Source organism: Podarcis cretensis, assembly GCF_951804945.1.
Source record: "Podarcis cretensis genome assembly, chromosome: 15".
In the NCBI taxonomy this organism is placed as follows: Eukaryota; Metazoa; Chordata; class Lepidosauria; order Squamata; family Lacertidae; genus Podarcis; species Podarcis cretensis.
In genome coordinates this window covers 34,333,559-34,361,508 of record NC_137185.1, presented here as the reverse complement: position 1 = coordinate 34,361,508, position 27,950 = coordinate 34,333,559, and the positions used below count along the sequence as shown (strand labels likewise).

The window sequence follows — 27,950 nt, the reverse complement described above, 5'->3', positions numbered from 1 at the left end:
CGTCTTTTTCTAGAATTTCCCAATATTTCGGCCATTTGGCCTCCATATTGAGTCTTTTTCGGGCCTTAGCTTCCAGAGGCGATAGCCACCTCGGAGTTTTATTTTCCAATAAGTCTTTATATTTTGTCCAGACATTAAACACTGCTTTCCTGACAATATGGTTTTTGAAGGCCTTATTGATTTTAACCTTATCATACCATAAGTATGCATGCCAACCAAAAGCATTATTAAAACCTTCCAGATCCAATAAGTCAGTGTCCTCGAGAAGTAGCCAATCTTTTAGCCAGCAGAAAGCTGCGGCCTCATAGTACAACTTTAAGTCCGGCAGGGCAAAGCCCCCTCTCTCTTTCGCATCGGTTAATATCTTAAACTTAATTCTGGGCTTTTTGCCCTGCCAGACAAACTTAGAGATATCTCTCTGCCACTTCCGGAAGCACTCCGTCTTGTCTACAATCTGTAGTGTTTGGAACAAAAACAACATTTTTGGCAATACATTCATCTTAATGGCAGCAATTCGGCCTAACAAAGAAAGTTTCAATTTTGTCCAACTATCTAAGTCTCTCTTAATTTCTGACCAACATTTTTCATAATTATCCTTGAATAGACTCAGATTTTTTGCTGTTATGTTTACCCCTAGGTACTTTACTTTTTAAACCACATTTAATTCTGTCTCTCTCTGAAACCGTTCCGACTCTGCATCCGTCAAGTTTTTCCCCAATACCTTAGTTTTCTGTTTATTTAATTTAAATCCCACCACCCGACCAAAGTCATGAATCAATTGTAATACTCTTTTCGTACTAGATTCTGGCTCCTGCAGGGTCAGAACTAGGTCATCTGCAAAAGCTTTGAGTTTATATTGTTTGGCTCCGACCTGAATTCCTTCCACCCACTGGTCCCCTCTGATCATATTCAGCAACACCTCCAGAACTGAAATGAATAACAATGGGGAAATAGGGCAGCCTTGTCGTGTTCCTTTTTCGATTTTAAACTCTTCTGTAACCACATTGTTAACTATCAGTTTAGCCTTTTGTTCTGAATATATTGCACCAATCCCATTCTCAAACCCCCGTCCCACTCCCATTTCTTTTAGATTTCCCTTCATAAATTTCCAGGAGATGTTGTCAAAGGCCTTCTCCGCATCAATAAAAATTAACACTGCTTTTGTGTTTATGTCTGTTTGCAAAAGTTCTAGAATGTCAATAATGTTCCTTGTATTGGCAAACAAATGTCTACCTGGGAGAAAGCCCGCCTGGTCCTTGTGAATTACTTCATTTAGAACTTTTTTAAATCTAGTTGCCAAAATGTCTGCAAATATTTTGTAATCCACATTTAAAAGAGAGATGGGACGATAGTTCTTAAGTTGTGTCTTTTCAGCTTCCGTTTTTGGTATCAATGTGATGAAGGCTTCCTTCCACGATTCTGGCGCCCTCTTCCCCTCCATAATTTCATTGCTGACCTCCATCAGTGGTTGTATCAAATAGTCTTTTAATGTCTTATAGTACTTGGAGGTCAGCCCATCTGGCCCTGGAGATTTGCCCAATTTCAAGTTCTGAATGGCTTGTTCAATCTCTTGTCGTGTTATTTTGCAGTTCAGGATTGATCTATTTCCTTGTGACAATTTTGGTAGACCGTTTTTTTCCAAAAATTGTTTAATCCCAATCTCATCTTGCAGCCCTTGGGTATACAACTTTTTAAAGTATCTCTGGAAACACTTTCTAATATCCACCGGGTTCTGAATATTTCTTCCTTCAATCTCTAAATTTGTGACTGTGTTTAGCTTTTGTCTCTTCTTCACCTGCCAAGCTAGCAGTTTTCCACATTTATTCGCCGATTCAAAAGTTTTTTGTTTCATTAATTTAATCTTCCACTCTATTTCCTGGTTTATCAATTTAGAATATTGTGCTTGATGAAGTTTAATTTCTCTCAGAATCGGCTGTGACTTCGGATTTGATCTTAACTTCTTCTCTAATTCTTTAATTTTCTCCAAGATTTTGTCTTTCCTCTCATTTTGTGACCTTTTCTTTACAGCATTTTGTTGTATCAAGAACCCCCTCATTACGGCCTTACTTGCGTCCCAGATGATTCTTTTTTCCACCATAGTGGTCATATTTATCTCAAAATAATCCTTTAAAACTTTTTGGGCCTTCTTAGAAATCTCCTGATCTCTAAACAGATTGTCATTCATCTTCCATCTAAAGGAGCCGGTTGGTAATAGTGTCATGTCCATCTTAATCGCATTGTGGTCGGAGCAGGTCTTTGGGCAGATTTCCACCTTTCTGGCCTTCGGTGCCAGTCCTCTAGATATCCATATTTGGTTGATTCTTGTCCAAGTCAGTTGGGCTTCAGAGAAAAATGTTCCTTCTCTTCCCAAGGGGTTCTTTGTCCTCCAGATATCAATCAAATCCATATTGTCTGTCATTTCAAAAAAAGTCTTTGGTAGTCTGCCGTCTTTTGTAACATTTTGGCTTTGTGACTTATCCATGTTAGTTGATACGACCCCGTTCATATCTCCCATCATAATGATGCATGGTCTCGTGCAACTTCTTATAAAATTCCGATTTCCCCTCATTTGGTGCATAGATTCCTAATATCAAAAGCTTCTCTCCTTGATATTGTATCTCAATTGCCAAAATTCTTCCATGTTCGTCTTTGAATAAGAATTTGGGTGACAGGCTCTCTTTTGCATATATCACCACACCTCTCTTCTTTACTCTATCCGAAGATATAAATTCCTGGCCAAGTCTTTTATTTATTAACACTTTTCTGTGGAGCCTAGTCACATGTGTTTCTTGCAGGCAAATAATGTCCAATTGTTCTTTTTTTAATATGTGAAATATTTTCCTCCTTTTTTCCGGGATGTTGCAGCCGTTTATATTCCAGCTCAAAAGTTGCAGAGACATCCTGAAATAATCTGGTTATTCTTCCCGGGGTGGTATCTTATTCGTTGGATCTTCAGGTTCCGAGGGTGCTGGTACCGCCGGTGCTCCAGGCCCAAAGGGTAGTTCAATTCCTTTTTGGAGGTCCTCTCCGTATGCAGTCAAGAATTTGTCTCTATCTTCCAATGTTCTAATTTTCACCTTCTTCCCTCTGAAAGTAAAGGATAATCCTTGGGGAAATTCCCACCTAAAGATAATTGAGTTGCCCCTAAGCAGTCTGACCAGTTCCAAATAGTCAGATCTAAGGTCCAACAGTTGTTTAGGAATATCTTTGTAAATTTCAATTCTTTTATCCAAAGTGTCCAGTGACTTTCCGTAGTGTAGGCCCAAAATCTTATCCCTTTCCTCCTTTGATCTCAGTGTTATCAAACAGTCTCTGGGCTTCTCTTTCTTTACTAGTCTTCCAAGTCTGAAAGCTGAGACGATCTTTAAGTCCTTTTCCTCTAGGTTCCAAAACTTGGAGAATTCTTTAGTCAAAAACTCAGCTAGATTGCCTTCTTCCACTTCTGGTATCGACCTTATCCTTAAATTACTCTCCTGGTTCCGCAGTTCTATCATAGATAAATAAGTCTGATGTTCCCCTACTTGTTTGCAGAGTGGTCTTACCTCTTGTTCTAAATTTTCTAGTTTTTGGCTAGTGTCCTCAGCCAGTTTCCGATTTTCTACTGTGGCCTCCGTCAACTGCCCAATTGCCTGTGCGTTCTGGGATACTTGTCCAGTTAATCTATTTAAACATTCTGTATTTTGGTCAATTTTAGCTGTTTGTTCATCAGCTTTCTTGTCCAAAGATTCCACTTTCTTATCCAGGGATTCCAATTTTTCATAAATTTTCTCTAAAATAGAAGCAGTTGCTCCTGAGGCCATATCTTCCAATTGTAATTGCTCAGTTTCTCCCTCTCCTACCTGTAGCAGAGAAGCAGCTTCTTCCTCTGAAGGCAAAGTAGGTACAGATGATCTACGTGTCTGTGAGACTGAGGTTAAAGTTGTTAAAGTTGCTTGTCTAGTTCTTCCCCTCCTTCTTGCGCCACTCATTCCAAAGTTATCTAAGAGTCAAGGTCAGGCTGAGTTGTTCCCATGAGAAAGCAACAGCCCAGAGAAAACAGTCAAACAGGAGGTCGGGAAAAAGAAAGTAAAATAATGTCACTGCTGTAAATCCCAAATCCTCTAGGGGGAGCTTGAAATGTCTTAAGGGAAGAATTCAGTTCTGGTAATTTTACTAAAATCAAATTTAATGTCCAAGAACCTTCAGTAGCAGGTTTTAAGCAGAGTTGGTATTAACAATCACATTGTTTCAGGCAGTGCATACTGGTGTTTCAAATGATGTTTCAAAGTAACAAGTCCAAACCCCCTCAGATTATTGCAAGTTCCAATACACAGTATCCAGATCTGCAAACTGACAGCTCAAATTACTCAGGCAGATCCAGCGCCTGGGTTTCTCGTTCAAATTGTAGTTCCAATGAAGAACGGTATCACCATACAAATGCAAGGCAGAGAATCCAATACTTTAAGTCCTTACTTTGTTTAGAAAAAAGTTCAGTGGGTGCTGAGATCAGTTAGGCAAGAAATTCTTTTACGCCTCCACTCCTCCAGCTCTTTGCTTTGAGATTCAGTAACAGCGGAAGATGGACTTCCTGTTTTTCGTCACTCCGCTTTCAGCCAAATTCAGTAATTTAGTCAGATTTGTTAAAGTCCTTCTTTACTCACGGTTTGTAACCTTTCCAATCAAAATTTTCCAGGAAAAGAGGTCAGCGCTCACCGGCAGCAGCAACGCGGCTTCACTCCGCAGATTGTGAAACAACTCACAGCGCCACTACCCCCTCCACGTTCCGGAGCTCCTTACGGGGTTCCTTCTGCGTTTTGGGGGCCGCTTCAGGCGCCCGCCGAGTCTCAGGACCACAGGCTCTTGCTGCCTGTGGGTTTCCGATGTGGGTCTCCGCTTCGCCGTAGCGGACGACCCAGTTTCCGCGGAGCTTCCCCTTCACAGAAGTAAAGGGGCCGCCATTACCGTTTGTGCCGCCTCCGGAAGTCAGGTTGCCTGGATGTTAGAATTCTTGCTCTGTGATTGCAGTCATGGGATTGTTGTCTATCACATGATGGTGTATGTTTTCATTCCACAGAGTGGGAAGTGACAGAGACAGGACATTTGTGTTACTGTGTTCCGTGAAGTGGGACTATTGTCTTTTGCTCTTTCTCTTTGCTGTCTGATGCCATGTTGCAGTGCACTGTGTGTGTTTATATGTAAATAAACGTAGATTAGCCAAAATGCTGAGTTGCTGTGGTCTGTTACGCAAGCTGTGAAGACGCTGCAGATCAGTCGCTGTTATGTTCGGGCAAAAGAAAGCTTTTGAAGCTCCAGCTTTTTGAAGACCAGAGGCAGGGAACATTCCAGTTGGGCATGTGTCTCTGCCACGGTCCTACTCAAGAGCAGGACAAGCTCCTGACACTGGAAGCCATAGGAGGGGATGGTGCCTTTGCTTGCACGTTTCCCACAGGCATCTGGTTGGCCACTGTTAGAAAAGCACTAATACAATTTCATGGAATACCAATGGAATACCAACCTGGATTCTCAAGATCTCTCACAGAGAAAGAGGCGGAGCTAACCATACATAATCTGTGAGTTGTGGGTACAGGTCAGGAGCTGGACTCACACTTCCAACAGCCCTCCACATATCAAACTCTCTCCTTCTTTGAAAAGCATTGGAAGCAGCACAATCCGTTTGTGCTTTATGCCACGGGTAAACAGCCTCAGATGGAACTTGTGATTGCCTAGACACAGGAGCTAAGGGAGCAAAATAATACTTGGTGGAGCAAAAATGTTAAGAGCCCTACAGGATTAGACCAAATCTCAGGCTGGTGTTATCTGATCTGTACATCTTTGGTTTCAGCTTCCTACCAGCGGCTCAAGTTTAGTAAGCGACTGGGAAGTCTGAACTGTTTGGAAGCTTGACAGCAGCTCTAGGGAGAGCCTTATGCTCCACCCTGGGGTTTGTTAGTGAAGGGATGCATTCGCACCAAGGAATATTAATAGGACAAAAACAAGTGGTTGGAAACTTTTGGATAGGTATGTTTAGTGCTACATGAAATCCTATACCTTGTGATGTTCAATGTGATGCATCTTTGAAATTAGCAATGGAGGGAACTCTGTTTAAGGGCAGCAGTGAGAATGACTAGAGCCATCAGATTAGGTACAACGGTCATTAGAAGTTCTCTCTTTGTGTGTGCACATACACACATATAAACACGACCTCATCTTCTGTCCAACAGACCACAGCATGGTATACAATATCAATCATAAAACACATCACATAAAATGCAAGATAAAATGAAGAATGTTAAAATGTTGCACTTATCATACTGTTGTGAGCTTGGGGAGGGGATGTAGGCTGTATGCCAAGACCAGGGGTCAGCAAACTTTTTCAGCAGGAGGCCAGTCCCCTGTCCCTCAGACCTTGTGGGGGGCTGGACTATATTTTTTTTTGGGGGGGATGAACGAATTCCTATGCCCCACAAATAACCCAGAGATGCATTTTAAATAAAAGGACACATTCTACTCATGTAAAAACACGCTGATCCCCGGACCGTCCACGGGCCTGATTTAGAAGGCAGTTGGGCCTGATCCGGTCCCCCGGGCCTTAGTTTGCCTACCCTTGGCCAAGACAATTCTAGCCCCTGGATCCAGCAAGTGTTAAAATATAAGTCTGATGAGGTGTTCGCCGGAGTGATGGGCCATTAAGGGGAACAAAGGAAAGGGGCTCTGTGTGAGACAGCAAATGGCCAACTCGTGATAGTTAGAAAGAAAAAGACAAAGTTGAGAGCAGAGCAAGCTAGAGAGAAGATCAGAGCAATGTTTGAAGTCTGTTTGAATCCAAGGCTGTAGCTACAGGAGGAACAAGACCCTTTTTGGGGTGTTAATGCCGTGAATCCCTCCACCATAGGCTCAGGTAGTATATATGTGTGTAAATAAACCATATTTCATAAAGACACCACAGTCTCTGCTGTGCCTCATTCCAAAAGGAAACACGAACCCTGGGTAATCAACCCCTGGAATCTCACACACCTTGGAAATTAGGGTGGCATGCGACAAAATCATAATATACAGCATCATCATAACAACACAGCATTCTGACATCCAACTTCATGACTCCCATTGTTCTGTACAAAAAATATTATACGGATTTGATTAGTTAAAACATTTCAACTTCTGCCCTCTTCAGTAAAACAGCCGGGGTTTCGAATGAAAACCATGGGACACGATGACAGTAGTGAGTTCACCTAAGTCCCTCTACACACTGAAATGTGTAGCAAGGTTGCCTAGTGCCACCCACTGCTGCTTCTATGTTTCCCTGATGTCTGCACAGACATAAAGTACAATGATGGCTCCTCTCTAGTAAGGTGCTTCCTCTTGTGTAGCAGCTCTGCCCACAAACTGCAGGTTGCTACAAGAAATTGTGCTGGGTCCATCAAGAGGCTACTTTCTGCCCCGCCACCTCATCACCCCTGCCTGAGATTCTTATAAGGAGGAACCATAGCTGTCAACTTTTCCCTTTTCTTGCGAGGAATCCTATTTGGAATAAGGGAATTTCCCTTAAAAAAGGGAAAACGTTGACAGCTATGGGAGGAACTGCTCCTGCAATCTCTGATATCTTGCTGGGTACTTCCTTTCGGCAGGAATGTGAATGCATTTTAGATTTTGTTTTAATTTTTTCCACACTATTTTTTTTTATTTATTTTGCCTGAATTATCCTTTGTATTATTCCTTGTGAGGTGCTTTGGGGGTCTTTTTGGCTAAAAGGCAGTGAAGAAATGAACTTTTGACATAACATATAGAAGTAGAATGGCTTTCAATATCCAAAGGGTGTGCAAATGTCAAAGGAGTCTGGTTATGGCAACAGCCCAGATGACAGTGGTTGGTGACTGCATGGCCCCCAGAACCCCCCCCCCCCCGGTTTGTTCAACATGTGTGAAACCCCCTCTAGTTTTATGAGCACCCAGGATGGAATGATTCCAGGGAACATGGCATGTGCAAAAAGAGAGCTCTTTTCTTAAAAATAAGAAGCTAGGTTTTGTTTTGTTTTATTTTGTTTTTAAGAGTTTTGTCTTCCACATTAAACCCCTGTGCTTTTAGGTCTTGGAGGCCAAAATTAGCAGGAGTCCTCTCTCTGCTCTTTTTCAAACATCTTCTAAAAACTGTATTTTCACCTGAGATGCTTTGCTGTGCTTTTTAGGTTGTATACTGCCTTGTGATGTTTTATATTAAAGTGCAGTTGATAAATATTTAAACAGATTGATAGATCCAGAAGTTTTCCTTTCTAATAATATTGTATATAACAGATTTATAGACCACCCTTCAAAGATTCCAAAATTAAGAGAATGAAGGTGTCGTTCCAAATACAAACATTTTTGCAATGTACTTTCTGCAAATGTAATGGATTTTTGTAAGTTACATTTACTAATATGCTTTTTGTAAAATTCCCTTTATGAGTTTTTTTTACAATTAAGCAGTGTATAAATTTCATGGAATAAAAACAAATAAATAGCATATGCATTTCTATGCACACTTTGGTATATATATTTGCACACAAAATTTGGCTGGAAAACTTCATCTCAAAATTCAGAGAAGGGTGAATTTCCATGAATGGCTGTGTTTCAAACTGTGCATTGTTTTGGAAAGTGCAAATTAAGTAGCTCTGCCTTTAAATGCAAGCTGAATCGAAATTCTCTGCCATCCCTCCTCAGAAATGGACTGGAAGTCAGTGCATCACTTGCGGCAGAGTTAAATGTGTTCTTGGGTAGCTCAGTCGGTTAGAGTGTGGTGCTAATAATGTCAAGGTTGCAGGTTCAATACCCATAAGGGAAAGTTGCACATTCCTGCACTGCATGGGGTTGGACTAGATGATCCTCATGGGGCCCTTCCAACTCTTATGATTCTATGACTCCACAATACCCAGTCCCAGCTGGCATTCCAGCTGCTGCATTCTGTATACAAGCATAATCTCTGTTGTAGAATGGCTAAGCTGTGGCCATTCAGATACTGCTACAACTACAACTCCCATCATCCCTGGCGATTGGCCATGTTGCTGAGAGTTGATGGGAGCTGATCTATTGGGGTGAAAACAGGAGCCAAGCAAGAACATGTCATTGCTCCTGAATTGTTCTCATCCATTTCTGTTCTGTTCAGCTCAGTGTTTCTCTAGGCACAATCTGGGAATGGAAACCCAATGCAAGCTAGATGAGGCAAGAAGAGTGAAACATAAAATCCTGATAAATCAGAGCACAGCTTGATGCTCGCTAATTACCCAGTAATACTATTTATATGCTGCTGGCACTCTCAGAAATGAAGCTTCTACTAAGGGAGGTCCACATCAATATTAATGCCATCACTCTCATGTTAATACCCTGAATCGCAAAGAGACAAAGACGCACGTTCAGGCAAAATGAAGAGGGAGGGGAGGAAGAAAGCGGGGGAGAAAAGGAATACTTCCAAGTTCAGAGGATCTAAAAAAACAAAAAATACAAAAGCCAGGGAGACAGAGAGAAGAAAGAAATTCATGCAAAAAAAGAAAGGACAAAGCAAGGTGTGTAACAAACAATCGTAATTAACCCTATCCACCCAAGCAGCTTTTGGGGAATTTATTTATTAATAAAGATATTTATATACCACTGTTCATATAAAAAATCAGAGCAGCTTACAACAATGATACAGTCGTACCTCGGAAGTCAAACGGAATCTGTTGCGGAAGTCCATTCGACTTCCAAAACGTTCGGAAACCAAAGTGCGGCTTCTGATTGGCTGCAGGAAGTTCCTGCAGCCAATCGGAAGCTGCAGAAGCCCCATCGGACGTTCGGCTTCCAAAATAATGTTCAAAAACCAGAACACTAACTTCCAGTTTTTGATCGTTCGACTCCCAAGGCGTCTGGGAGCCAAGGTACGACTGTACATAAAACCATACAGTAAATAAAAAAAATAAAAAATCAGAGACCAGCTAACAGTGTACTGTAGTGGTTAGAGTGTCAGACTAGGGTCTGGGAGAGCAGGGTTCAAATCCCCAGTCAGTTATGAAGCTCACTCAGTGAGCTCCTTGCAGAAATTGGGGGGGGGGATATAAATGATATCAATCTATCAGTCACAGAAGGGTCTTAATTGCCAGTGTGAGTTTTGCCAACCTGGGTGACAACCAACAGCACACTTGCTGATGTGGTCAGGAAAGGGGTGTAAGGGTTCAGGCCATCCCTATGATACCATGGACCAAAGCTGTTCAGGACTTTGTAAATTAACACAAGGGTTTTGAACCTGGCTCAGTAGCAGATGATGCAGCCAATACAGATGTTTCACCAAAGTCTCCTGTCTCATAATTTAACCTATTGGCTTGGGCTCTGCTCTCTGGAGCAACAGAAAGCAAATTTGCTGCGCTATCTATGCCCTCCAAATATCTGAAGAGGGCTGTTATCGTTAGAATTCCTGCTCCGTGATTGCAGTCATGGGATTGTTGTCTATCACATGACGGTGTATGTTTTGACTCCACAGAGTGGGAAGTGACGGAGACAGGATCTTTGTGTTACTGTGTTCCGTGAAGTGGGACTATTGTCCTTTGTCCTTTCTCTTTGCTGTCTGATTCTAGAGAGTGTGCTGGTCCCAGGGGTTAACCAAGAAGTGAGGTCCAAGTCCAGTCCGTGGTTGATGATGCAATAAGGAGGCAGTCTGTAAAAGTTGAAGCTGGGTGCAGGGCAGGGTACAGGCAGGAACTAACAACCAGCAACGTTCCTCCTGCAACTTGGGACTGGGGCTGGCTAGCTTTTATCTGCCCCGAGGCATAGGGTGGCCCCGATCCGCTGGTGACTCGCCTCTCCTGGCCTGGAGGTGAGCACTCCTTCCTCCTGCGGGAACTTAGTTCCCGCCGTCTCTCTGCCCTGAGCCTCTGCAGCTCAAGAGATGCTGAAGGGTCACCGGACCCAAAGGCTTCCTCTGACAGGGCTGAGAGTGGAGCACCTGCAGGCAATGGGTCCTCCATCACCTCAGGAGCCAGAGCAGACTCAGCTGATGCCTGCACCTGAGGATCCAGCACAGGTGAAGACCCTTCAGGCTCATGCCCCAGCTGGTTCCGGAGGCGGGGAATCCTGTGCAGGCAAGGATTCCTCAGGTTCAGCATCCGAGTCCAAATCCCAGGCCATCACAAAGAGAGAGGGAGCCATGTTACAGTGCTTCATGGGTGTTTGTATGTAAATAAACATAGATTAGCCAAAATGCTGAGTTCTATTACGCAAACTGCGAACACTCTGCAGATCCCTAAGTGTGTCGGTGTCTGTTGGCATCGGTCGCTGTGATGTTCAGGCAGAAGAAAGCTTTTGAAGCTCCCGAACGATCGACCAGGAGGGAGAGAACATGCCAGTCGGGCATGTGTCTCGGCCAGGGTCCTACTCGAGTGTAGGACAAGCTCCTGACAGTTATATTGCCTCTTAATGATCTCTCCTCCAGCGGAAGATACCCAACTCCTTCTTAGAAGACAGTCTTTCCTGTTCGAGAAACTGGGTTTGGGGCATGTCTGTTTGGGATGCCTCTTCTCAGAATATGCTTGCTACACCCCACATATGCCCCAGAAGGGAAATAAAACTTCAGCTTCAGACCTACTATTTTATACATAATCCCACTGGTGCAAATTTAATCATTTGATTTACTGATCCACTAAAACTTAAACCACCAGTCAACTAAGTTTACTTGTAAAGGTAAAGGTAAAGGTACCCCTGCCCGTACGGGCCAGTCGTGACCGACTCTGGGGTTGCGCGCCCATCTCGCTTAAGAGGCCGGGGGCCAACGCTGTCCAAGGACACTTCCGGGTCATGTGGCCAGCGTGACGAAGCTGCTCTGGCAAGCCAGCACCAGTGCCACACACGGAAACGCCGTTTACCTTCCCGCTATAAAGCGGTACCTATTTATCTACTTGCACTTAAGAGAGCTTTTGAACTGCTAGGTGAGCAGGAGCTGGGACTGAACGACAGGAGCGCACCCCGCCGCAGGGATTCGAACCGCCGACCATGCAATCGGCAACTCCTAGGCACTGAGGTTTTACCCACAGCGCCACCCGCGACCCAAAGTTTACTTGTAATGCCCCATATATTGTGTGCAGTGATGCCGACTTCACACAAATGGATTTTTCTTCTTTTTTTCTCCTTTTTGCTAAGCTACAGGAGCAATGTGGGGAAGGGAGGTTGTGGCTGGGATAGGGAAGGATCGATGTCCCCTCCCTACATGTTGTGATCTTGATACCACCACCCCTTGCTGCAGTTGCTATTAATCTAAAGAAAAGAAAGACATGTAGCCGCATGGATTAAGTGCAATGTACAGTTTCACCCTGGGATGCAGGTGGCGCTGTGGGTTAAACCACAGAGCCGAGGACTTGCCAATCAGAAGGTCGGCGGTTCGAATCCCCGCGACAGGGTGAGCTCCTGTTGCTCGGTCCCTGCTCCTGCCAACCTAGCAGTCTGAAAGCACGTCAAAGTGCAAGTAGATAAGTAGGTACCGTTCCGGCGGGAAGGTAAACAGTGTTTCCGTGTGCTATTCTATTCTATAGTATTTTATTGTTATAGTGGTGCTTTAGTGGCTGTTTTCCCCATGTGCACAAGTTGTTATTTATGTGTCGTTTTTACCTGTATGGGTCTATGGCCGTAAATAAAATTACTAAAATTACTAAAAAATTTCTGTGTGCTGCTCTGGTTCTCCAGAAGCGGCTTAGTCATGCTGGCCACATGACCCGAAAGTTGTACACCGGCTCCCTCAGCCAGTAAAGTGAGATGAGCACCACAACCCCAGAGTCAGTCACGACTGGACCTAATGGTCAGGGGTCCCTTTACCTTTACCTTACAGTTTCACCCTAAGGTTTCTTTAATCTGGTGACAGCCCTGTTTCATTCTTCTTGATTCTCTCTTTTCTGTTTGCTGCCTCCCTTCCTGTTTTATTTTGATGAGTTATTTTCTGAACTTGCAAGATATCCCCCTCCCCCTCTTTGCTTTCCATGAAATGCAATGGAACTCCTGCTAGCTCAAGGGTTTTTTGTATGAGGTCTCCTGTTGTCACTGGAAATGATAAGCGTTTTTGCTCTCTCCCTGATTTTTCCTGCATCATCAACAACTATTTGTTCCAAGTATGCTAAATCTTCTGATTAAATGTCAGGTTTCAGGGTTAAAGTTACTTCTGTAGCAAAACATGAGGGGGGGGGGGAGATTGCAATTCAACCCCAAAAGAGCGGGACAGTATCACTTCCCACCCCCGGCCAAAACATTAAACTCACAAAGTACTGGAAAAATGGTATTATTTATAAAAAGTACTTGTAATTGTCTACTGGTTATGCCCAATGCATTTGAGAATAGCACTCTTCACAAAAATAAAATAAAAACATATTTTTGTTCAGGAGACAAGAAGTGACTGCTGTTTCTCTTGATGACTTGGATTAAAAGACTGTCCTGGTGGATGCGCTTGCAGGGAGAAATACAGCTTGTGAATCAAGCTCTTCCCAGAGACAGGGAGAACTTCCTGCTTCCACAATTCCAGCTGTAATGTTTTCAACTACAGGCAGTCATGGGAACAACTGCTGTGAAGCAGCAGCTGTCTCCTAAGGGGTCTTGGTTCACACACTAAGGTTCTCCATCCTTCAGATGTCTTCTAAAAGTCTGGTAGTTGTTCTTCTCTTTGACATCTGGTGGGAGGGTGTTCCACAGGGCGGGAGCCACTACCAAGAAGGCCCTCTGCCTGGTTCCCTGTAACTTGGCTTCTCAAAGCGAAGGAACTGCCAGAAGGCCCTTGGTGCTGGACCTCAGTGTCTGGGCTGAATGATGGGGGTGGAGACGCTCCTTCAGGTATACTGGACCAAGGCCGCTTACGGGTTTAAAGGTCAGCACCAACACTTTGAATTGTGCTCAGAAACGTACGGACATCTATGCATTGTGCAAACTGGCCCACAACTCAAGACTTGGGGAATACCAAAAGTTGCCAAGACAAAAAGGAAATTCTCGATTGGTTTGCACAGTACACGATCCATAATCTTCTGTATCAGGACAGGGCAAATGGGATGTCTCTGGCCCCGGTTAGCTATCTCAGCTATGCAACGGTCCATTTTTCAACCTGTCACCACTCTGTGCCTGAAGCGGATGGGAACAGAGATGAGGAGAGGAAAACTTCTTTAACTCCACAGAGTTTAAGAGCTTCTCTTCCCCCTCTGAGGCAAAGCTGCATTCCTGCTCTTTTAGGTAAATTACATTCCCAAAACAAGCTTTGAAACCAGTTCAAGCACAAACAGGAACTTCTTTGCAACTGGATTTTCTGAAGTAGCAGCCCGTGTGGTATCACTTCACCCCCCTCCCCCGCCCCCTCCTGCAAGAACATTGTAGTTGTGTCAGACAAATGCAATTTGGATAGTCAACGTGGGGTTAAAGGCTCGAACGACATACAGCCTCTAAAAGTTTTGTTTTTTTCTGCTTCTGCATTAACAAGAAGCTTTCCTCCATGTCCTGTTTACTTGACAGCAGAGATTACAAGATGGAAACACAGCCTGACCCATCGCTAAAGTGGTTTTAAGAGCCAAAATAATGTAAACAGGCAGAATACCAGGAGCAGCAACGCTGCGCAAGCAAGAGTTCTCTCTCAATCGACAGCTATTTTTGGTTCCAGCTGTTCTCACTGGTTACAATTTAGAGACACCCCACTTCAATTTGGGTGTGTGAGAATTAGGAAGAAATTGTCAACAAATCTTCAGGGCAATTTTTTAAAAATACAGCAAGCAAATCAGCAAGTGTGTAGGAAAGCCGCTGTCAGATTCTTCCATTGTGCACCCAGATTGTGGATCCACCATCAGCAGCGATTGAGGAATTCTGTCTTTGCAAATCTGAATACAGTCAGCTCTGATCCATATCTTCCAGGGATTTCACATTTCTCCGAACATTATATAGAACTTACCAACTCAAGAAGCACATCAAAATGCATTTATAAATACAAATTTTGAGAAAAAATACATCTAGAAAAGTGCATTTTTGGAGAAATATATTTAAAATGCATATTTAAAGACTTATGCACATTTTTTAAATTGCTTTCTAAATTGGAGATTGATACGGAAATGGGATGGAATGAACTTCTAAGAGAAGACATGTAAAAGTGACACAGACTGGAAACAGAGTGACTCATTCATCCCTTGGTAAGTTTCCTGTGGTGTTCTGAATACGGATGGGGAGAAATTCGATTCAGTTCACAGTTACAGGCAAACCTAACCCAATTCACACTTTCTGAAACAATATGTGGACTTCCACACAGCCATCCTCATCATCTTGCAATGCAGTTCTCCAGCCAAAAATGTATTATATAAAACGGAATTGCTTTGCAAAATTCCCACTAAAATGTTGCTGAATTTTCACAATGACTTTTTTAAAAAAAGAAATAAAAATAATCACCATAATTGCAAACTGATGTGGGAAGGCGGAAAAATGTATCTCAAATACTACCTCCTTCCCTACAAACCTTCTAGGGTGCTAAGCAAAGGTGGCCCCTCTTGGTAATTCCTCTGGACATTTATCCAAACTGACAGGTTGGTTAAATGCTAGACATTTAATCAGTTCAACCATCTTTAACTGATTGATAGCCTTCTATGAATCCAAGTCCATAAAACCAAACCTATTAGTACAGGGTCACATGACCATCTGAGGCCATTGCATCAGTATTTTTTTCTAGTATGCATGCTTGTGGAGTTTGCCTCCTAGGTGGGTCATAAGGAAAGGGTTAAATGAGTGTGAAGTGATTGGCCAGTGGGAACCCAAGGGGAGGAGTTAGAGTTGGAGTTGGTGTTGTTGGAAAGTCAGTTGGGAGTTGGGAGAGGGAGAAGGAAGAGGGAGGATTAAGTGTGGGTTGGTCGAGTTGTGTTGTGAGAGAGTGAGAGGAACTGTTAGGTGGAGTCAGATAGATAGTTGGGATAATCAGTTTGAAGTTGTTAGGAACGTATAGGTCAGTAAAGAAACTAAGATTAAGACACTGACAAGAAAAATTAACTGAAACCATAAACTTGTTCATGCTTATAAAATAAACTTGATTATTTGTTAATGTTAACAACTGTCTGGACTGCGTGTGTACCCGAGAGAAACGGGTTGGTGGCAGTGAGGAGGCAATCACAGTGGTGGCACAGGGATCAATAGACCATCAAACGTCCAGGGACCCTGTGTGATCGCCACAGTGCTGCTCTGACATAGTAAAGGTCAAGGTACCCCTGCCCGTACGGGCCAGTCTTGACAGACTCTGGGGTTGTGCGCCCATCTCACTTAAGAGGCCAGGGGCCAGCGCTGTCCGGAGACACTTCCGGGTCACGTGGTCAGAGCCAGAGCCAGAGCCGCACACGGAAACGCCGTTTACCTTCCCGCTGGTAAGCGGTCCCTATTTATCTACTTGCACCCGGAGGTGCTTTCGAACTGCTAGGTTGGCAGGCGCTGGGACCGAGCAGCGAGAGCGCACCCCGCCGCAGGGATTCGAACCGCCGACCTTTCAATCGGCAAGCCCTAGGCGCTGAGGCTTTAACCCACAGCGCCACCTGCATCCCAACTGCTCTGACATAGGCTGAGTCAGTCATCTATGAGTTCCCCAGCAAGCCAAGATCCGATCGTCTAGTCCTGCACCATCACAGTTGTAGGCTTTCAGACCTTTGTGGAAGGTCTGTCTCTGCTTAGCTCAGCATATCGCAAATATCTTTGGTCCCATACGTCCTGCCCACAATGTCGCAGGTGGTGGAAGTCAATGTAATTTGACTAATAATGGAAGCTGCCTTAGGGTCAATGGGCTGGATTAGAGGAGCCATCAAAACTGTTTCACCTGCCTATTTTTCACAAGATCCATTTGCCCTTGATCCAAAGAGAGCCTAGATTCTCTGTGTAGCTTGTAATAAATATGTTTTCATACGAGAAAGTATCTCACAGCACCATTTCTCCAGCTTATGGGAGCAAGAATAGAAATAAATAGTTCTGTGAACCACCCTAAGACCTCCAGGTATATGGGGGTATATAAATTCAAGAAATAATAATAATAGTAATTTTTTCACATCAACTCTTCTACTCTTCACTGGAGACTGGAGTGGCAGTGATTTTTTAAAAAAATAGTAGTAGTAGTACTGTAGTAATAGTAGTAGCAGTAATAATAATAATAATAATAATAATAATAATAACAACAACAATATTCCCCTGCTAGCTTTGGCTTCTGCTAATTCAGGTGTAAGAAGTACCTTCTGGAAGAAGCTGAATGCATGTTATTTACTTATTAAATAAGCACCTGCATTCTTCCCCTCCACCATAAGGTGTTCAAGGTGCCTCACCATGACAATTCGGAACAACAGACATAGGAATAATATAGTGCAATAAAACAATCAATTCTTTAAAACTCTACAATAAAATGAAAGCTTTCTTAAGCCATCAAGATGTATGGCGATACTACACTATCCCTCTTCCCCCACGACAGTATTTATAGCATGTTTTAATTTTTGCATTTTAAAAAGGCTCCTGTCTGTCCTGAGTCTAACAGTAATTAAACACACACACACACACACAATTCAGCACATAATTTTACATTCTGTCTGCAGATTGTTCAAGCAGAGATTGTAACACCATAAAACTCGAAGAGGTATTCTCACAGTTTGAAAAATTGAAAGAGGACTTCACATCAGTCTCTTTATGTCTATCTCCTGGTTCTTAATTAGGAGTATTCTTAACTGGGGTGCTAAAAACGGCTAAGTTGTTAGCCCAGCTACAAATGGTAAGAGCAAGGTCTTTCTGAGTTATTAGTTCAATAAAACTGGTTAATGATGGTTCTATTACATTTAACTCCTCAGCAAAAAAACTCAAGACAGTATTTAAAGTAGCACAAAAAGTCAAGATATTTACAAGTCACAGCCTAACCAGAAAGCAGCAGGGAGTTTTGCTCAGACAAAAGCATTGCGAGGTGGGGAGAAGTCAGGGTGGTGTAAAGGAGCTCAATAATGTGAACCTGTGCGAATTTGGGTCTATGGTACATGAAGGACCACCTGAGCCGTTATATCCCAGCTCAATCGCTGAAATCATCTGTAGAAGCACCATTGTCCCTAGTGGTACAGAGGCCTGACTAGACACAGCTAGAAGCCAAGCTTTGAGTGTTGCATGTTCCAATCTTTCAGCAGAGACACAGCAGCCATTCTTGCTTTTGGCTTTCCAGTGTCTTTTGGAAGAACTGTAGATGCCAGCAGGCTTTTTGCAGCTGTTTAATTTTTTTATTATTATTATTTTAATGGCTATTTGTAGAATTTTGCATCTCGCTTTCAGGCCGAGGGAGCCACCGGCATTTTTCCACAGACAGCTTTCCAGGTCATGTGGCCAGCATGACTAAACCACTTCTGGCGCAACGGAAACCAGAGCGCATGGAAACACTATTTATCTTCCCACTGCAGCGGTACCTATATATCTACCTGGGCTCGTGTGCTTTTGAACTGCTAGGTTGGCAGGAGCTGGGACAGAGCAACGGGAGCTCACCCCGTCGCGGGGATTCGAACCACGACCTTCTGATTGGTAAGCCCAAGAGGCTCAGTGGTTTAGACCACAGCACACCCGCGTCCCTGGTTGTTGCCAATGCTAGTCCTACTCAGAGTAAACCCAGTGAAGTTAACGGACATGACTACTTAGGTTCATTTATTTCAGTGGATCTACTTTGAGTGGAACTTAGTTGGATATAACCTTATGTCCTGCTTTCTTGCCTAACAACATGTTATGTGTTATAGATACCATGAGAAACTACGCTATAGCTAGGTCGCCTTTCCCTAAGCCAGACCCTACCTCAAGAAGAGGAATATTAAGCAGATGGTACTGCTTCTTCAGAAGGGACGTGGATGGCTCTGTGGGTTAAATCACAGAGCCTAGGACTTGCCGATCAGAAGGTTGGTGGTTCGAATCCCCACGACGGGGTGAGCTCCCGTTGCTCGGTCCCAGCTCCTGCCAACCTAGCAGTTCAAAAGCACGTCAAAGTGCAAGTAGATAAATAGGCACTGCTCCAGTGGGAAGGTAAATGGCGTTTCTGTGCACTGCTCTGGTTCGCCAGAAGTGGCTTAGACATGTTGGCCACATGACCCGGAAGCTGTACGCCAGCTCCCTCGGCCAATAAAGCGAGATGAGCGCCGCAACCCCAGGGTCGGCCACGACTGGACCTAATGGTCAGGGGTCCCTTTACCTTTACCTTACTGCTTCTTCAAGCAGGTATTCATTCATTCATTCATGCATGCATGCATTGTACTCATAGCTTATCCTCCATCAATTGAACCACAGAAGGTTCCTATTCCTCCTCAACACTGAACACAATGAGCATCCCCTCGCCACACACACTTTTTACGACTTGCTTCATTGCCATCTCACCTCACGCAATCCCTATTCAAGGTTTATGTCTACTTTCATTCAGAAAACGCTTGGAGGAGAAGGAGAGCTGTGCACATCACTCATGCTCTCCATGTCACCAGCGGCCCCACTTCCAGGAGATTCACGGTGAGTTCAGCTGAGATCAGAGAGCAGTCAGGGGACACAGACAGCCGGAATCCTTGCTTTTTGCATTATACGGAAAAATAATCATAAATTTAGTGGGTATCTACCTACCATAGGTTTTTCATGAACGCAACTCCTTTTGGGGAAATGAGTGGTATAATTGATATAGTAAATATAATTGATTCATATAGCTCGGTATGCTAAGCTTGGGAAAGTTCGTCTGAACAGAATAACTACTGAATGCTTTCTTGAATCAATTGAAAATCCATACCTAGAGAGTACTTTTTAATGGGTTCTTCTCCAGCTGGCAAGAGGTAGCATGTGCGGTCCCTCAGCACTCTGTTGTGGTCCAGATGCTGTTCAACGTGTTCAGTGATGAAAATGTAGAGGGAAGTCCCATGAAGTTTGAAAAGTTTGACAATGCTGGTTCAGACGGAGGACAGTTGGATTGGCAATGATTAGAACTCAAGCCAAGCTTCATCAGTGGGCAAACTAATCTGAAAAACATCAAGATAGCAATTAAAGGTTTACAATGGAGGAGGAGGAGGAGGAGGAGGAGGAGAAGAAGAAGAAGAAGAAGAAGAAGAAGAAGAAGAAGAGGAGGAGGAAGAAGAAGAAGAAGAAGAAGCACCACTACGGAAATCTAGTGGAGGAAATAATAGTTCAAATATATTCCTACAGCAATGATTAGTGACTGTAAATTTGACCATTTGAAGAATGTATTTCTGATTCTTATAGAAATAATAATAATAATAATAATAATAATAATAATAATAATAATAATAATAATTTATTATTTATACCCTGCCCATCTGGCTGGGTTTCCCCAGCCACTCTGGGTGGCTTCCAACAGAATATTAAAATACAATAACCTATTAAACATTAAAAGCTTCCCTAAACAGGGCTGCCTTCAGATGTCTTCTAAAGTCTGATAGTTGTTCTTCTCTTTGACATCTGGTGGGAGGGCGTTCCACAAGGCGGGTGCCACTACCAAGAAGTCCCTCTGCCTGGTTCCCTGTAGCTTTGCTTCTCGCAGTGAGGGAACCGCCAGAAGGCCTTTGGCGCTGGACCTCAGTGTCCGGGTAGAACAATGGAGGTGAAGACACAAATGTTGTACTATCTCACTGCATTATCTCACTGCATGCCCACAGAGCCTATGAGTGCCCCCTCCTTGGCAGGCCTTTGCAGAGCTTACCTGAGTCCTGAGACGGGACTCTTGTTAGCCAGTTTAGCCTTCCAAATTCTTGGACAAGTGTACCTTGTTGTTCACCCCCCTGTACGGGCCGGCTCCTAGGCCATGTGGTGGTGAGGTCGGTTACTTTTCTCTCTCTTAAGAAGCACACAGAGCTGTAGGAGGAAGTTGGAAGACAGATATTCTCTTCCACTTCTTCTTTCAGCTCTATGTGCTTTTCAAGGCTCAGATTAATTCTACTGGTTCAAACTTTTACCCAAATCCACTGGGAGAGCGAAGTTTTCACTCTCTGTTGCGGGGCAGTTGATATGGGGAACAGGTGAGAGAAGTGACCAGAGGTGGAGGTTTTGCTCAAAAATCTGAATGTGCCCATAGGCCTTGGCTGAGTCAGACTACTGACGAAGAAGAAGAAGAGTTTGGATTTGATATCCCGCCTTTCACTCCCTTTAAGGAGTCTCAAAGCGGCTAACATTCTCCTTTCCCTTCCTCACCCACAACAAACACTCTGTGAGGTGAGTGAGGCTGAGAGACTTCAGAGAAGTGTGACTGGCCCAAGGTCACCCAGCAGCTGCATGTGGAGGAGCAGGGACGCGAACCCAGTTCACCAGATTATGAGTCTACCGTTCTTAGCCACTACACCACACTGACTCAGAAGGAGCCCCAAAGACATTATTATATTAAGATAATTATGGCCTTTCACATAATAAATGTATTGGTGCTGACCTTTAAAGCCCTAAACAGGCTCGGCCCAGTACAGTGGTACCTCGGGTTACATACGCTTCAGGTTACATATGCTTCAAGTTACACACTCCACTAAGCCAGAAATATTACATCAGGTTAAGAACTTTGCTTCAGGATGAGAACAGAATTTGTGCTCCAGTGGCGCAGCAGCAGCAGGAGGCCCCATTAGCTAAAGTGGTGCTTCAGGTTAAGAACAGTTTCAGGTTAAGTACAGACCTCCGGAACGAATTAAGTACTTAACCCGAGTTATCACTGTATACCTGGAGGAGCATCTCCACCCCCATCATTTATCCCAGACACTGAGGTCCTCCTCTAAGGGCCTTCTGGCCATAGCTGTCAACGTTTCCCTTTTTTAAAGGGAAATTCCCTTATTCCAAATAGGATTCCTCGCAAGAAAATGGAAAAGTTGACAGCTATGCTGTGAGAAGCGAGGTTACAGGGAACCAAGAAGAGGGCCTTCTCGGTAGTGGTGCCCGCCCTGTGGAACGCCCTCCCTCAGATGTCAAGGAAATAAACATCTATTTGACTTTAGAAGACATCTGAAGACAGGGAGGTTTTTAATGTTTGAGGTTTTATTGTTTTTCAATATTTTGTTGGAAGCTGCCCAGAGTAGCTGGGGCAACCCAGTCGGATGGGCAACATCATTATGTCTCAGGTAATAGCTTCTTCACTACAGCTTTTAAGTTTCATTCTCACTGCACCCATACTCTCCGACATTCTCTGATGGAAACTGGGACGTCCTTAGGAAAAGCGGGACATTCCAGGGTCAAATCAGAAACCGGGACGGCTTCTGTAAATCCAGGACTGTCCCTGGAAAATAGGGACACTGCCTCTTCTGCTGCCTCTTCCCATATTTTTTCTCTCACACTGCATTTGGGTTGCATCCACATTTAAAGCACTCTCATCAAACTGTATGTAGCCAGGGCTTCCGGCACAGAATCATCGGAACTGTGGTTTGTGGAATACTCTCCCTGGGGTGGCTCACCTGGCGCCTTCGTTGAATATCTTTAGGTGCCAGGCCAAAAACCCATTCCAATTCTCCCAGGATTTCGTTGGGGAGCTGTTGTTTTTGTTTGTCACTATGTTATGTGTTAAGGGACGCGGAAGGCGCTATGGGTTAAACCACAGAGCCCAGGGCTTGCCGATCAGAAGGTCGGCAGTTTGAATCTCCGCGACGGGGTGAGCTCCCGTTGCTCGGTCCCTGCTCCTGCCAACCTAGCAGTTCGAAAGCACGTCAAAGTGCAAGTAGATAAATAGGTACCGCTCCAGCAGGAAGGTGAACGGCATTTCCGTGCACTGCTCTGGTTCGCCAGAAAGCTGCTTAGTCATGCTGGCCACATGACCCGGAAGCTGTACGCTGGCTCCCTCGGCCAATAAAGCGAGATGAGCGCCGCAACCCCAGAGTCGTCCGCAACTGGACCTAACAGTCAGGGGTCCCTTTACCTTTACCTTTTATGTTATGCATTTTTGTGAGTTTTTTTATTGCAAACTGCCCTGTGATCCTCGGATGAAGATTATAGAAGCTATAGAAGTTATAGAAATTTAATAAATGAGGATGAGGATGATAATAATAGCAACAGCAATCATTTACGAAGGCTTCTGAGAGTTGTTTAGAGGCCCCTGCATTCCCCCCCACAGAGCTACACTTTCCAAAATTGCTTAAGTAACTGTCCCTCTTCCCAGGGAACTCTGAGAATTGAAACTCTGTGGTTTAAACCACAGAGCCTAGGACTTGCCGATCAGAAGGTTGGCGGTTCAAATCCCCGCGACAGTGTGAGCTCCTGTTGCTCGGTCCCTACTCCTGCCAACCTAGCAGTTCAAAAGCATGTCAAAGTGCAAGTAGATAAATAGGTACTGCTCTGGTGGGAAGGTAAACGGCGTTTCTGCGCGCTGCTCTGGTTCTCCAGAAGCAGCTTAGTCATGCTGGCCACATGACCCGGAAGCTGTACGCCGGCTCCCTCGGCCAATAAAGCGAGATGAGCGCCACAACCCCAGAGTCGGTTACGACTGGACCTAATGGTCAGGGGTCCCTTTACCTTTAAGGGGAACAGGGATCTGGCAACTCGGCCCCCAGTAGCAAACTACAGTTCCCGGGATTCTGTGAGGGGTAATAAAGTGGTACAAGAGTGCTTTAAATGTTTGGTGTGCATGTGGCCCTGGACTACTCTCCTAGAAAGGTGGAAGAGCATCAGCTCACCCTGGAAGCAATGCGGGGGTACAAGTAAGTTCACAAATCAAAGCCATAGTTTAAAATCTGCATTGGGAATATGGCAATTATCTGCTCTCACCACATTTCTCAGCCCTGACTGAGGTTTAATTAAAACCAAGTTAAACACACACACACACACACACACAAAATCTCTATTTCAGATATCACCCGACTGCATACCGTTCCTATTTTGAAAAGGGGAAATAAAGCTTTTATCACAGAGTTTTTAATTTACTGTGAGAGCCTTCCAGTTCAGCTGGATATTATTCGCTCATAATATTTCCTTTAAAGAAATATATATATAAATTAGCTAATCCCCCATAATCTCCTTGAGTTGCACCTAAAACACAGTTTCTTCCAAGTGACCTTTTTGAGAAAGGCTGTTTCTATGGCAACGGCATTGTTCGATTCAGTCAGGGGGAAAAAATTCCGGCATGGAGGGGGGGGGGCACACACTTAATTTTGCTGCTTTTGATGCCACATTTAATGCTGACAACATGCCAATGAGGCCAAACCATACCCTCTTCTGTGTTTTCGGAGCCATTTTGGATGGAAAAGCAATGACCCAGCGCAGAAAATGTCGATCTCCCCCCACATTTTACAGGTGTGTGTGGGGAGACCTGTGTGTTTAACAGAAGGGGCCATTATTACTACTCAGACTGACCTCTTGCATAAGACAGCTCATAAAAAAACTCAAGCTGTAATTATTGAGGTAAGGCGATAACTTTTGGTTCAACTACTGCAGATCTCTGGGGACAAAATCAGAGAATGTATAAATACACAGGGTTTTCCGGCATACCCAGGCAAACTTTATTGCTCACAGCCAAAGGCCACCACAATCCAATATAGTTTTCCATTACTCTGGGAATTTGGTTCTTCTCGTGTGTGTGTGTGTGTTCAGAACCACATTTTCTTAGGTAGCAGGCAAAGCTTAATGATCTGGTCTCACTTTTCTTTTGCTCAAAAACTGAAAGGGAAACCAAGTCAGAATGGCCTTGAGATTCCAAACCCTTCCACTGCTCTCATTATCAGTATTTTCCAGGGTTTCCATCACCTACCTAAAGATCCTGCTGCACAAGAATGCCTGAAAGATTGAATATGAAGCATTATCTTTCAGTAGACTATGGAGAGTTTTGGGGAATTTTTGCAAATTCTAAGGATTTGGGGGATTCTAGTGTTAACTGATCTGACCTGCACCTTCCAAACGAATGTGCAGATCAGAATGTATTGAATCCTTCAGATTCGGCACTTCTCTGAATTTTGCAATGCAGTTCTCAGAACACAGGATGTCCCAATATGCATATTTTAGGGTAAGATACATTTGATCGTACCAGTCCATAAAAAGGGTTCCCCCGCTGACCCAGGGCCGTGATCGTACCAGTCCATAAAAAGGGTTCCCCCGCTGACCCAGAGAACTATCGGAACATCAGCCTTTTGTCTATCATCGGGAAAATCTATGCAAAATTTTTGTTGTCTAAGCTGTCCCATTGGGCATACGACTCAAACTTGATTGGCCATGAGCAAGCGGGCTTTAGGAACAATTATTCGACCACTGACCATATGGTAATTATGTATCATCTTGCCAGAAAATATTCTGCCCCGAGTCGGGGGCGCCTATGTGTTGCTTTCATAGACCTAAAGGCTGCCTTCGACAGTATCCCAAGAAACTGTCTATGGAAGAAATTAGAGAGATGGGGCATAGATAGAAGGCTGTTATGGCTTATAACCCAATTACACCACGGGTCGTCGGCTAGAGTGAGACTTACACCGGCGGGAAACCTATCCAATGAGGTCCCAATAAATAGAGGAGTGCGCCAAGGCTGCATTTTGGCCCCACTCCTCTTCAACTTGTTTATTAGCGACATGAAGCTCTTTCTGAGTGAGTCTCAAGCCAACATTCATGCCCCCCGCCTAGCTGATTTTCGCTGCCCTCTGCTCTTATATGCTGACGATGCAGTGATCCTTTCCTACTCTAGAGTCGGTTTATGCAGAGCTCTAAAGATTTTTGCGGCTTATTGCAAACTCAACCACCTGACAATTAATCATGGAAAATCTAAAGTACTGGTCTTTACCAGGTCTCGGAAAACTTACAGCTGGAAGTTAGATGGAGTCCAATTAGAACAGGTTTTCAAATTTAAATACCTGGGAGTCTTTTTTCACTACAACCTAAGCTGGAAGCCACAGATACAGTATTTACTGAACAAAGGGAAAACAATACTTTACACTCTACTCCAATTTTTTGCGGTCGACGGAGCCTCCCACATCCCTTCTGCATTGAAGGTGTACCACGCAAAAGTGGTTTCCACCCTCTGTTATGCTGCCCCGCTCTGGGCCCCAGGGTCCAATTTAACATCGCTGGGGACATTGCAGAATCAGTTTCTCCGTCACCTCCTGAAACTCCCCATGTGTGTGAGCAATGCAGCCATACATCTGGAGTTAAGGATTGCATCATTAGAGACGGTCATCTGGAAGCGAGTCTTTGGCTATTGGCTGTCCAGCTGGCATTGGCTTCCCGACCATTACCTCTTTCAGTGCCTCTGGCGGGATGACTTTGTTAACCCGTGGGTAGGAAAAATCCATGCTAAACTTCTGAGCATCGGAATTTCCCCAGCGGACTCCTTAAAGATGAACCTACGCTCAGCCAAAAGCCTTATCGAGCAAAGATTAGCAGACATCGAAAATCAACACAACCTCTCCAGGGGTGGGGGTGTCTGCTCCCCCAGGTATCACGGAATAACCCCACCACTTGGCCTTCCATCATACATGTCATCTCTTTCATCTGTACCACACCGACTTGCATTTATTCGTGCAAGGTTCAATGTTTTTCCATCGAACCTGCTGAGCCACAGATTTTCCAAGGGTTTGGTGTCTCCACTATGCGAGTGTGACGGGAAAACAGTTGAATCTCTTCCACATATAATGTTCAACTGTCCCTTACATAGCATAGCTAGGACTAAATTCCTGGGTCCTGCTTTACTGCGCTTGGTTGGCAGGCCTGCTGAGTCACATGCCGCACTGCTTTTGCAGGATACAGATCCTTCTGTAACTCTGCAGGTGGCGAGATTCCTGAATGCGGTTATCTCACACACAAAAACCACCAAAAAACAACAACAACAACAAAAACTAATCGGACAGTTATGATGAGAGTGCATGATGGATCTCGTCTCCAGTTCTCCTTTTTCTGTGAACCATCCCTTGGATCTTTCCGGGCCCCAAGCTGTTATTTGTCACTGCTCAATGACCCACCCTTGCATCGTGGTGTTCCCCTTCTGTTGTTAGATGTATTGGGTTTTTATGCTTCTGTGCTTTTATGTTTGTACATATTTTATGGGCTAATAGCCGTAAATAAATTTGAATTGAATACATTTGAAATGCCTGCACCGATATAAATTCAGAGATCTTCATTTTGAAAAACTGCAGATTAATGCAGGAACGGACTTGGAAACAAACACATTAGAAGTGACACCTTGCCTAGTACTGCAAAGCTCTGCCACTCTGCCTACAGATTCCTTTGGCTCCACCAACTGGGAAGCAATTGCAGTGCTATGGTAGCTGCATGAGAACAGTCTTGGAGCAAACAGAAAGCAGGCCACGACTGAAATAAACTCTTATTTCTACTAACCTTAACCTCCGTTTTATCTTGGCTAGAAAGACGAGGGAGGCTGGGTCTACAAGTGAGGCAGAAAAAGGTGGAAGAACAGACTGCAACACCTCAAAGTGCAGGGGTGTTAGTGGGGCTACCGTTTTGAGCACCCCCATGCGAAAGAAATCCCTTGCACGCAGAGGAAACTTCAATACAGCTTTAAACAGTTGTGTTTTCAAATGGCCTCCACCTTTCCGCTGAAGGAAATCACCTAGATCAGCAGCTAGGGATATATATATATATCCCTGTTTGCAAACCGATCAAGGCTAACCACATCACGGACAGGCTGATATAGCATGTTGTGACTAACTGCATGTATAAAGTGATCTCTCTCTCTCTTTTAAAGTATTTATACTTTTCAGGTTTATACAATTCACTGATTTTACAATTATTTTGACATTTCAAAACTTGACTTCCTTCCCCCTCTTCCTGCCTTTCCTTAAATTTATTTTTAATATCTTCTACATATCCTAATTAACTTAATTTGCTCTTTTATTCATCTTCTGTAAATATACACTCTTATGAAACTGCAGGTTATTACAATAATCCTGTCAATGTTTTTATCTGTTTACAATTTATCTGTGAATATTCACTAAACCATTTCCATTCTTTTATAAAAAAAGTTTGTTATCTTGATTTCTTATTCTTCTGGTAAGTTCTGCCATTTCTGCATATCCCATAAGTTTTTGTATCCATTCTTCCTTTGCTGGGACTTCT

The 27,950-nt window shown here is 43.9% G+C and overlaps 1 protein-coding gene across 6 annotated transcripts in view; it reads right to left on the bottom strand.

The window, feature by feature from the left end:
• Nucleotides 1-27,950, bottom strand: part of PKNOX2 (PBX/knotted 1 homeobox 2) — a 456,599-nt gene that overhangs the window by 222,963 nt on the left and 205,686 nt on the right. For 5 of the 6 annotated variants that reach the window (XM_079955104.1, XM_079955105.1, XM_079955107.1 and 2 more), the window contains exon 4: nt 19,720-19,945. The exons of the other annotated variant lie outside the window; for it this stretch is intronic. The gene's annotated coding sequence lies outside the window, so the exon portion shown is untranslated. The remainder of the gene's footprint in view (nt 1-19,719; nt 19,946-27,950) is intronic. 6 annotated transcript variants of the gene reach the window in all.